Consider the following 13,316-nt stretch of genomic DNA (forward strand, 5'->3'; position numbering starts at 1 on the left):
CTGAATTACAAGATTTTACAAGGAACGATCCTCTACTTCAAGAAGTGATTCGTTATACAAGCTTTAGATGGCCTATAAAAGACACCAACCTTTCTACTCAGTTACGAAAGTTTTTCAAACTTAAAGATGAACTATGGGTTTGTAAGAATATTTTAATGCGTGGTTCACGTGTTGTTGCTCCTTCCGCCCTCACCCCTAAATTATGCCAAATTGCTCATGCTTGTGACCAAGGCACTATCCGTACTAAACAACGCCTTAGAGAACTTTACTGTTGGAGTGGAATTGACTCTCAAATTGAAATGTTAATTTCTACTTGCACTGTTTGCCAAAATAGTGATAAAACTGCTAAAACTTTTGTTGCTCCCATGACACCTGTTCCTACACCTGCCAAACCTTGGGAAAACCTTGCCATTGACATCGTTGGTCCTGATGATAGTCAACCACATGCCTCACGTTTTGCAATCACCATGATTGATTATTTTACTAAATGGCCTGAAATAGCTATTACTGGTGCCGTTACTAGCTCAGCTGTTATTACGTTTCTTAAATCTGTCTTTAGTCGTGAAGGATATCCTGCTGAGATCATTACAGACCATGGAGTACAATTTGTGTCTCGTGAATTTGAATCATTTCTTAAGTCAGTGCTATTTATCACCTACAGTCTAATGGACTAGTTGAACGCTTAAATAGAAGTCTAAAAGATGTCCTTAAAACTACCCGTCGTGGAGATACCACACTGCCTCTTCCTTGACCCCTAGCTTCCCTACCAATAACCGAATCCACCATCCCGATACTACAACGTCACTCCAGGAAGATCAAGCAATACGATTACGTCATCTTAGAAACAGATTTGTCACTGCAACCTCCACAAGTAGAGAGATGCTTGGTCGAAGGGTAACTGCACAAACTGTTTGAAATCGCTTGCAGGCTCTGGTCTTGGAGCTCGGAGGCCCTATAATGGACCAATATTGACACCTCTTCATCGCCGTAACCGACTTGTGTGGGCCACAAGACACATAAGATTTACTCAAAGACAGTGGAATTCGGTTGTCTTTAGTGACAAATCTTGATTCACTTTGAGATTTGCCGATGGCAGGGTCCGAGTGTACCGCAGACGAGGTGAACGTTACGCTCAAGTATGCGTCAGAGAAGTTGACCGATTTGGTGGCGGCAGCGTCATGGTTTGGGGTTCTTTTTGTGCACATGGACGTTCTCCTCTTGTTGTTCTCCAAGGGAACTTAAATGCTGTCCAGTACAGGGATCAGATTTTGCAACCTGTTCTTCTTCCGTTTATGCAGAGACATGGGCCTGGACTAACGTTTCAACAAGACAATGCTCGACCCCATACAGCAATTGCTACCCAGAATTTTTTAGGGAAATGCCGGTGTCCAAGTCCTGGATTGGCCGTCGCTTAGCCGCGACCCTAATCCTCGGGTAGTGTTTACTAATGTTCTGAGATTCATGAGATGACGTTGTGTGGCCGTACGAGACGCTAGAGAAGGCCACAACCGTTACTAAACACTTTATTCCGATTGTTCTCCAAGTCTGTGAATTTCATTTTGGGGGGTACTGTGACATCACGAACGTTATCAATGTCAAGGACTTTCGGCGAGACGTATTCTTGCTTTCTGTTGATGTCAAGGTCGTCTGTGCACAACATAACACTAAAATAGTTGCCTTAAACCAAATATTAAAAATCTAGTCCCAAAAATCCCGAGTGTCAAGTTTTTAATTTGGCTGAGTATATATACACGGTCCATGTTGAAACCATTGATCACAAGTCTATCAAATTTTATTCACTGATACTCGTAAAAATAAAGTCATATATAGACTAAAAATATGTTATTAATCTATCATATTAAAGATAATCATGGGTTATATTTAAGGCCCGTAAAACAAATGTGATTGTTGTTGTGCAGCATGTGTGTTCAAAAGAAAATTATCTCATCCGAGTAGCTAATCAAATAATTAAAACAAAATATTTCAAAAGGTAAAGTTATAAAATTTGCAGAGATTTTACTAGAATGTAAAAGACGGGAACAAAATAAAAGAATACGGACAGTTATGTGCGTGAAAGGCCAAACTCAATGCCGAGCCGAGATTTGTACCTTTTTCTTAAACCAAACTTGAATTATCGTAAAAGTGCCGATTTGCTATGCTGTCACCCCTTATACGAAATAATATCTCCCGGAGAGTGGCGTAACCAGCTTCCATATTGGTATTTTTCTGTGTCAAAGTTTGTGGGAATTCAATTTTTCAAGAGAGAACTTTTTTATTCGTTCGGATAATTAGTTGTGCAGTGGATTTTATTTAACGGGAATTGATTTCAACCACACTATAATAACCAAAGTTAAGTAGTTTGTTCATAATCGAAGAAATCTGTTTTGAATTTACGATGGTTCAGACAGTAGTTGTGAGGTGAGGGCGTTTTTTGTCTCTTACCTAGTTGTAAGGTGAGGACGGGTGTGTTTCTGACTTAGTTATGAGGTGAGGAAGGGTGTGTTTTTGACTTAGTTATGAGGTGAGGACTGGTGTGTTTCTGACTTAGTTGTGAAGTGAGGATGGTGTGTTTCTGACCTAGTTATGAGGTGAGGACTGGTGTGTTTCTGACTTAGTTGTGAAATGAGGATGGTGTGTTTCTGACCTAGTTGTGAAGTGAGGTTGGTGTGTTTCTGAAGTTTTTGTGAGGAAGTGTATGTTTCTGACTTTTTTTTTTCTTGAAATTTTTAACCAGATATAGAACTACTTCAACACATTTATATTTTTTTATTGAAAATTAAAAACAAATATTTTAGAATTTATTTTTCAGGAGAGAAAAGGTTAATATTGAGAACTAATCAATTGGCTTCGTGTCAGTTCTTTCAGTGATAGTATCGACCAAGCCAATATTTATTGTTGTTAAGTTTCAGCTCTGAAAATCCACACCGTTTTAATTGATGGTAATAATGAAAGTCTACATGTGTGGCTTTCAATTATTGGTTGTAAACAGAACACTGTTTTTATGGGATGCAATCACTAGTTTTATTCTAACAGCACGACGTTTCGACAAGTATCCTCTTATCGTTATCAAGCACAATGATAATGATAAGAGGATACTTGTCGAAACGTCGTGTTTTTAGAATAAAACTGGTGATTGTATCCCATAAAAACTGGGTTCTGTTAATGTGTTTCCGATCGCTAAATGCCACTTCAAGATTATGAGTTGTAAAACATAGAAACATATGCCCACATGCAGCTAGGTTGTTATCACATGGAAGCCATGATGGTTCAGTCAGTAAGACGCTGGCTCGCTTAACAGAGAGTCTCGATGTTCAATCTCGGGATTCAAATAGGGATTGTTGAGCATTCTTTTCCCTTGTAAATGATGTAGGACGGAGTGTCTGACAAGGGACAACGTATAGTCGTTCAGATGGGACAAAATCCTGTGTACACATTGGTGTGAACGTAAAAGAATCCTTGAAACTTCAAATTCGATATAAGAGTAGGCCGTAGCGCCGCTGCCAGGGCAAAATTACACTGACTCAATGACCACTAACAGATGGTTTCAACGGCGCCTGCCATGATTCTTTCTTCGAGCACAAGACTTACAAGAACGAACTCAATGTTGGACACTATCTTTCATAACTGACCAATAAAATAGTCGGCAAAGTTTAGACTATGTTTCTCCTCTCCTAGATTTCCACCAGAAGGAATTGCAAGATTGGATTTTCGATTATTCAAGAGTCAAGTCATTGAGTCAAGTGTCCCAAGCTCCTACTTGACGATGAGTGGGGTTTCCAGCCCAACATCTGGTTTCCTCCCACTGCTAAGGGTGAGGCACGATTGCATCGCAATACATCAGACAACTGTATCACAATACATCAGACAACTGTATCCCAATACACCAGACAACGGTACCGCAATACATCAGCCAACTGTATCACAATACATGAGACAACTGTATCACAATACATCAGTCAACTGTATCCCAATACACCAGACAACTGTATCGCAATACATCAGCCAACTGTATCACAATACATGAGACAACTGTATCACAATACATCAGTCAACTGTATCCCAATACACCAGACAACTGTATCGCAATACATCAGCCAACTGTATCGCAATAATGCGTCTGCATCAAGATATGAGACAGATCCAACGTATTCATCAGACAAATGAAATACAAATAAATCATTTAAAATAAATTTATTTAACAAAAATAATAATCAAAGGTAACAGTTATAATGAGCAAATAAAAAACAAACACAAATAATTAGCATTTTATAAAAGTATTTCGGACGGATTTTTAACATTTTCTTAAATAAATAACCAGTAAATATCCCTATTTTGATCCGGAGAAAATTAAACATTTAAAAATATAAGGAACAATTTCTATTTATAAACATTTGTGTTCTCTCTTTAATCTCACCCATTAGAATTTAAAATGTTTTTATTTCAGATTCAAACCCATGAATAGAGTTTTGATAATATTTTCTTGCATTTTGGTTGGTGTGAAACTATCAACCCCCACCCGCTAAATAGCTTGTAGCAGGAATGCACAAATTTATGTGTGGAAACATAACAAAACTGACACAGTTATATGGGACAACACTCACTGGTTTATTATACACAAGCACAACGTTTCGATAAGTATTCTCTTATCGTTATCAAGCACAGTGGAAACATAAAGGCGTCAATGCATTTCCACCAGCGTAGCGGATGTTCATCATCGTCGATGGTTTGACTTTCCATTTTTTTTTTTTTTTTTTTTTTTTTTTTGCCGTAATGCAGGCTCTACTGTTTTACTAATCAGGGGGTAGGGGTTCGATTCCATTGTTGACCAGAAAGTTCCTGCGTAGTTTTCTCGTCGGACAGTGACATCTGGTATATTAATATTAAGTAAAGGGTATTTTACAGCTTTGGCTCAGGATTTTCTGGAGTGGTTTCCCCTTGTTAATGGTGTAGGATAAAAAAAAAAACGAGGTCCTGTATACACGTAAGCTTGCACGAAAAAGAAAGAAGCCTTAACAGTTGGAGCAGTCAGGGTACAGTTCCTGTCATAGTACAGTGAATGGGGATACGCCCATCTCCATTAGTCCGATTGGTGTAGAGATGTGGGGTGTTAAACTTCATTTAATTTTACTCATTCGGATTAGTAGATCTGTCCAATTAATCTACAGACTGGGCTAATAGGAACCTTGGAATCGGCCTAAAATAACTCCGATTGCATCAAGCTACACACCCTATCCTGAGTTTCAACCCATTTTACTAAATACCTAGCTAGATGTAACCATGGTTACAACGATTCCAACAATGTAACTTATATCGTATTTCTCTCAAGTAAAAATCTATGACGACATCATCGTAGTAGTCAGTATTTAAATCTGGCTGTTGGATACAGTATTGCTCAATAATTTGTGGCAGTGTCAGTCCTTGATGCCAGAACTTCAGAACACACAAACAATGTACAGCACAGGTATTATGGGATGGATTCTGTAGGCATTTCGAATTATGACGACAATGTTTTATCCATTTTGGTGGTGGATAGCCGAGTGGGTCGAAATATTCATCCAGGTCATTTTCTCGAACATTCAACAGTGAAGAATGATCGACGTATTGACCGTTAATTTTTGGTCTAATAATTTGGTACTGGCCTGGTTCTAGAAGCTGTAGGTCATGATAGGTGTCGTCTAGAAGCGGTTGGTCTATCAGCCGTTGATCTAGAAGCGGTTGGTCTAGCAGCTGTTGGTCTAGAAGCTGTTGGTCGTGAAAGCTGCCGTCTAAAAATATTGTTCCTCTTATACCCATGTCTTGACAATTAGCCCGAATCACGTGTTCAAACTCAAACTGTGAGGTTGGGTTGATTTTATAGTCGTCTTTGGATCTATCCATAATTTTGGCACATTTGATACTGACATCTGATTGGTATATAGGATTGTTCAAATGCTGAACATCATGTTGTGGTGAACTGCTTGTTGAAGGTGGGTTATATGTAGATCCATGTTGATGGATAATTTAGCAAACAGTGTTGATAGTTCAGGCATTGGGTCATGGCTTGGGTAGAATTCCCAAGACACAGAATTTCTAGGATTATTTAATAGTTGATCATGTGAACTTTTAGTTACAGAATGGTTTGATGCAGGGAACATTTTATAATATTGTTCTGTAGTAATTTATTCTATCAAACAGGAGGTAGAATGTCACGTATCAAACCACTGACTGAAAAAAATGAAAGTTAAAAACATAAATGTACAGCATAATATTAACATTGGGGTGCCGTATAGAATATGTGAGAGGGTGGGGTGGGGGAGAGAGGGGGGAGATAATAAGTTGGGGGGGGGGGGCAACTATACTGCTATACAGTGTATCCACCAAATAGAAGACCATAATATTTGTCGGCGGTCCCAGTCGGTGGCCATTTTGATTAAAACAACAATTATCCCCCACATGAACTACAAGAACTAGGAGAAGGCCAGGCATAATTTTTGCGGACGGGTGGTTCTAACTAGCGCAGCCTACATACATTGTAGTATTTGTACTGTAGCGAGGTGGGGCCTTGGATGGGGCTACAACGTTATACTAATTGGACAAAAAAACTATGAATGGCAAAACTGAATAATGATATGTCAGATAAAATAACAATACAATATGTAGACTAACGCAGTAACGGAACGGCTAAAGCCCAAGAACCACAAAGAATCCGCATCAGCATAGGCCTAGATAAGACCTAACGTATTGATTTAAATGAAAAATAAAATTCAAGCCAGCACGTTATTCGGGATTCGGCGATAAAACAGGTGAGTGCAGGAGAGGACTGCCCCGTGCACGCCAACAAACCAGTCAACACCCTAATCGCTCGACAAACGGTCGACTCTTGTTGGTCGGTCACCCAACGTCAGGGGTAGCGAGGAAATGGTCGGATGCAAGATAGATCGTTCTGTTTTAGTGGCGAATCCCGAATAACGTGCTGGCTCGTTATTCGTTATTGGCGAATCCCGAATAACGAGCCAGCACGATATTCGGGATTCGCCGTGCCAACTTTACGTTGCCTCCTTTGCAAACCTTATTGAAAAAAGGAACATTTTTCGTTTGGCAATCCGAGCACCAAGACGCATTTGACCGTCTGAAATCGTTATTATTGAACTCTCAAGCACTTGCATTTCCTCGTTACAATATACCGTTTCGTCTCAGTGTTGATTCTTCCAGTTTAGGCGTCGGATACATGTTGTGCCAGATTTATCCGGAATCAGAATTTCCTAAAGACACAGATGAAAAACAGCGAAATTTGGACCAAAGCGAGTCTTTCTAAGTGGCACAGGTCTTACAGCCCCACGAACCCCCTACACCTGCTATCGATATGTTTTCGAAGTTTGTGTATGCGGTACCCATCCGAAATTGTGATTCTTTAACTGTTAGTTATCTTTTCACAACCTATGGCGATTGTAATACTTTAATTAGTGATAATGGCAGTGAGTTTATATCGCGATGTACCAAAGAAGTTTGTCGTCTGTTAGATATTCAACAAGAATTTACGCCAAGTTTCATGCATCATTGCTTAGGTGCTTGTGAACGATCAAATCGTACCTTGGCAGAGCGCTTAACTCCATTCGTGTCTCAAAATCGCAATACATGGGATAAAAAATTGTCTTTAATCGTGTTTTCCAGTAATAATTCTGTGCATGCTACAACAGGTTACTCGCCATTTGAAGTCATTTATAGTATCAGACCTCGTTTCCCACTCACTGGTCAATTCACAGATACTATGCTACAGACTAGTCCAGTTGATATGCGCAGTTTCATTACGCAGCGGCACAGCAAACTCGAACTTATTCGTGAACAAGTATGCAATAATACTCGTAAAGCTCAATGTAGCATGTTGGAAAGTGCCAATGCTAAGACGAATCCGCTGAGACTAAGTGTTAGTGACTATGTTTATTTACATATTACTCCTAAAGGCTCTGGACAGAAGTTACAATATTCTTATTCTGGACCATATGAGAGAGAGAGAGAGAGAGAGAGAGAGAGAGGGAGGGAGGGTTAACTGGACAGGCGACCCTACAACCAGAGCTGGACCATATGTTATGCATCATATCCACAGTGATCACTTAGTCGATTGAAACATCCAGTAACCAAGTGTATTGTGTCGTGTGTTCATTTAGATCGCTTAAAGATGGCCGATGTGCGTTCACCTAATCCTGTGCCATATTTTCCGGATAAAGTGACAACCTCTCATGTTCAGAAAAGTAATGTGAAATCAAAAATACCTATACGTACAGATAATTTAATTACTTATCTAAGGACATCATATAAATTGTCGATTAAATCGAGTGTTACAGCTCATTCACGTTTGCCAGTTCCAATTAAGTACGATGACATTGTTCCAGCGAAGGACAAAAATAGTAATACATTGTCTAAACAGTGTACCAGACCAGTCCGTACAATTCGTAAACCGTTGCGTTATCGCGAGTTTGATCACACCGACTGTGTGATTAGTTCTTCCGTCAATGGTTTCCGCAAGATAAAGAGAGTTTTAGGACAACGCGTCAGTCCCACTGGTGTGAAAGAATATCTGGTTCATATTGTGGGTGAACCTGCTCAGAAATCCTTTTGGATCCAAGCTGAATGCTAAAGGTAAACTTGCCACATCTGTGAAACCACCACTTTTTATTTAACGTCCAATATGTGTTAAGTCAATGACATTAACTGAAAATTGTGTAATTATTTTCATAGTTGCATTTTTGACACTGTTTATTTGCCATAATTTTGCATAAAAATTATGACGATTTTGCATTTTTGACACAGTTTTCTTCCCATAATTTTACATAAACCTTGTGACGATATTGCATTTTTGACAGTTTTCTTTCCATAATTTGGCCTAAAATTTGTGACGATTTTGCATTTTTGACATAGTATTCTCTCCATAAATTGGCCTTAAAATTGTGTGTTTACATTTATATGTGGATTTTTTTTAAATATTTATTTTTCCTGCATAATTTTGTTGTAATGTACAAGTTTAATAAAAATTTTCTCCCTTAATATCCTTTTTGACCATGTTTATTATTCATGTATGTTCGCTTTGCATAAATTTATTAAGTTTTCTTTACTACCAGCAGTAGTCAGTATATATCTCATTTGGATTATTCTGTTTTTGATTTGTACTAATTGTTGCTAACCTACATATCATAATGGCCTATTTCTGCACATGTTGATGCATTGTCACTCCATATCTTTTAAATTATTAGCATTGGGTAAGTGTACTGTTTTTGTCTGGGGGAGAGTACATATAACTCGGACACCATCATTATGTAAATCCAACATTTTTATGCTATAGTTATTATGATCCTGTTGTCTCATATGTATTTCACTTACATGTACATGTACTTTAATTTTAGTTATGTATTGCACAAATCTTAATCACTTCAGTAGATATCATCGGCTTTTATTAAACAAATAAGGTTTTTTTTTCGCCGGGGGGATGTTATATCTTCTATTTAATAACCCTTAAATATCTACTTAAGTCTGGTTAATCACAACTATATAATGTTTTCTCCGGATGATCGAATATTAATAACCTCGTTGTGAGGTTGACTTTGTAGAATGGCGGAATAAACATCAAATCAACAATCTATTCTTCCTATTTCAATTTATAAATCTGCACGGCGCATAATCCCCCGCCGTTGTAAGATAACAGTGGTAACCTGATATCTCGGAAAAAGGTAACCGGAAGTGGTCGAAATTTTGGCTACTCTAAGATATTATTAATGCTATCGGTAAGTTTCATGGACACAATCGAGAATGATGACAAAACTGTGGTGGAAATCCATTGGCGCAGAAGTCGCAAATCTACATTTGTGCATTCCTGCTACAAGTGATCTGGTATTTAGTGGGTGGGGGTTGATAGTTACACGCCAAATCTTAAAAATGCATTATGCAAGATTTAGATAAAGAGAATACAAAATTAAAGGAGTTAAGTCTCTAACTCAATATTTTCCATAATATTCGAAATTAAAAACAGGAAGTAGAATTCAATATTAATCATTTTCAATCAATATTGGTGTTTTTTTCTTGCCGTAAAAGTATAGGATCCTAATATCCAATATTTAAGACAAAATCCAAATTTACCCTATGGTTTCGGGTGCCATTATATAATGAACAAATAAAAAAAGATCCTACAACACAATGTGGAAGTATTTAGTAAAGGCGGATTCACAAACGACAAAACAATAATTCTAAAAAACGTGTAGAATGCACTAAGCAGGTGTAAACGACTGACGTTCAATTTAAACTGTTCACGTATTTCACAGAACATAACTGATTATAAATTACAATATTTTTAGCTAAAATTGAATTTTACGCACATTCATATTACATTAATATGTGCTTTTAGAACTTGTTTTGTCTATTTCAAAAACGTTCCAAAAAATAAAGCCATACGCCCATTAATGTATTGAAAATTACATTCATAGTTCTACATTCTGGGCGAAGTGATGGCTGTTTGAAGATATAGCGTAGATAGTTTATTATCGTAACCACTGTACTTGACAACCGAGACTAAGTCTGCCCTATCCTTTTTTAAATCTCGGCCATCCGATGGTCTAGAGAGTTGATTATAGGCCTGTTTTAATAATAATCCATGTAATATCTGAAGCCAAAAAATTATAGACATGGTCACATGCAAATTTAGCTCTAACATAATGCATCGTTCAGAAAATGCTATTCATTTGGTTGAATCGGAAATAAAAACATTTTAAATTCTAATGGGGGAGATTAAAGAGAGAAAACAATTGTTTGTTAGTTAAAGATGCATTGGGAGCTGCCAGTTCTTATTATAAATACTATAATAGTTAAAAACTAGATAATGTTAATGGAATTAACTGAAAATTTCAGTCAAATTGATCCACTCTGAACCGAGATTTTGGCGATTGAATAATGGGGCTAGCCTCGATCATCATTACTAAAATCGATAGGATAAAAAACCAAAACATAGTCTCGATTATCCATTTTTTGATTTAATTATGAATGGAAGTCGAACAGCAAATCGGAACCTAATCCAATAAACATCGCAGGCTAGCGATGCCATCGAAAGTTGGTTATGATCTGGATAGGTTAATTAATGTCTAATTAATAATTTAGATAACATTTCAGGCCTAAAGAAAGACCCGCAATAGGCAGATTTAGCTCTTGCATAATGTATGTTTATGGTTAAATAAAAATTGTTCCTTACACCTGATGTTTCTAGTTTACGCACAAATTTGATGTGTGACAATCTTATCGGAAATTAATTTTTGAACCCAATATTGAATTCAGTAATCCCGAAAACAAGCAATATCGACACGAACAAAAATCGCAATTTTTGATTCTATTTTGCTTATCGCTTTAAATAATTTACACCATCTTGGCTAGGTGTTTGGGTAGAAACTGAACTCAGCAACCTGATAACCCTTACATAAGATATATTACAAGCCATATCCAACGGAAAAAAATCAAGATTCATAAATACTAAGATAAATAATGGTAACAGTTATACTGAGCGTATAAAAAAACAAACACAACTAATTAACATTTTATAAAAATATTTCTGAGGGATTATCAACATTTTCTAAATAAATAGCCAGACAGTCTTTCAAAGGAAATTTCGCGCCCGGGGTGGGGGGTGATCCTCATCGGAGCGCCATAGAGTGGAAACCACTCGCGAGGCGAGGTTCAGGGACCTTATGGCCTCCGGTCCGTATCTGGTATAATCTATACCAATAGTAAACACAGGTTCATTTCTTTTTGTTATTCATTTCACAAGTTCGTGCAACTGCCACGGTAGTACTCTTTTTTTGCCAGCAGTGGGCATTAGACAATAAATATATACCAGGGACGGGATGATCTTTGCTCCGTGAGGGGAACGACGGGGTTCTCTCCAGGCTCGAAATTTCTTTTGAAAAAAAAACATCGACTCTATAGAGTATATCCTGGTGTTGTTAGGTTATGCATACCTCTTAACAATTCTTGAAAATCGACGTAAATTAATCACTACGCAAGAACATTAACTACCATATTACGTTTTAGTCCATCATGAAAAGGGAGGGGAAAGTTATGATATTAAACATATTGCAATTTCCTGCATTAAATGTTTCCCTTTTATCCAATGAACAATTTATTGTTAATTCGCGTAGAAAGATATGGTGTTAAACGCATTATAAATTAACTATTGGAATATTAGTCTAGTATTTTATAGCTACATGAAGGTTTACGTTTCATCGAAAATTCCAATAAATAATTTATTTTTATATTGAAAGGAATGTGCTACAGGTGATAGAACATATTCACATGTTGTTTAAATGTATTTTCGTAAACTTTGTATGCAGATAGATTATTATATGGAAGGTGTGCCTGGATAAAAAATAAGATTTTGTGTCAAATGGGTGTCCCGGAAACAAATGGGTTCACTTACATCAAATATCTGGTTCTACAGATTGTATTTGTCCCTTCCCAGCTAATTCATATTCGTAACAAACGTTTCCGTTTTATCGAAAATTCCAATACACAATTTATTTTTAGTTCGAGGGGAACGTGCTACAGGTTGTAGGCCATATTTAAATGATGTTTAAAGGAGCAAAGTCTTCAACTCAATATCATCCACAGTCTTCAACATTGCAAACACGACTTATTGGTCAAATTAAATCAATGTTGATGTTGTTATGTTACTGTGAAAGGTGGACTTCTGATATCCAATATTTAAGACAAAATGAAAACTTTAAAATTGGCACACGATTCGAGTGAAGCGACCCGATGCGAAAGGCTAAACACACCCAATATAGGAGAATACTACCGACGTAGATTGGAAAAATCAGACGTCAAAGACTACCGAACATAACTGATTAGAAATTACAGTAAAAACAGAAACGATTGAATGTAAATCAGTTTATATACATTCATATTACATTATTATATGCCTTGTGATCCATTAGAGTCCATTTCTAAGTACCAAAGAATAGCGACTTAGCTCCTTTAATGTGTATTTTCTTAAATGAACATGTCATTACTATCGGTCTATAAGATACCAGGGACGGACTAGGGGTCTCGATCCTTGCTCCGTTAAGGGTTCCCACACGATGTGGGTGGGGGGGGGTCTTTCCAACCGGGTTCGAAATGTATTATACAACAGTTGGTCTCTCCATTAATTATTAGTGATATAGAAAGTAGAACTCAGATATGAAAGGAAAAAAAAAAGAACTTGTGGTAGGTATTGGATGAGCCTGCCTCCGCCTCGTGCACCACCCCCGTCACAACAACATATAAATTAATGGCGAGATGGTTTGTAATTTGAATCGTTTTGACGT

Source organism: Patella vulgata, chromosome 2, assembly GCF_932274485.2.
Source record: "Patella vulgata chromosome 2, xgPatVulg1.2, whole genome shotgun sequence".
Lineage (NCBI taxonomy): Eukaryota > Metazoa > Mollusca > Gastropoda > Patellidae > Patella > Patella vulgata.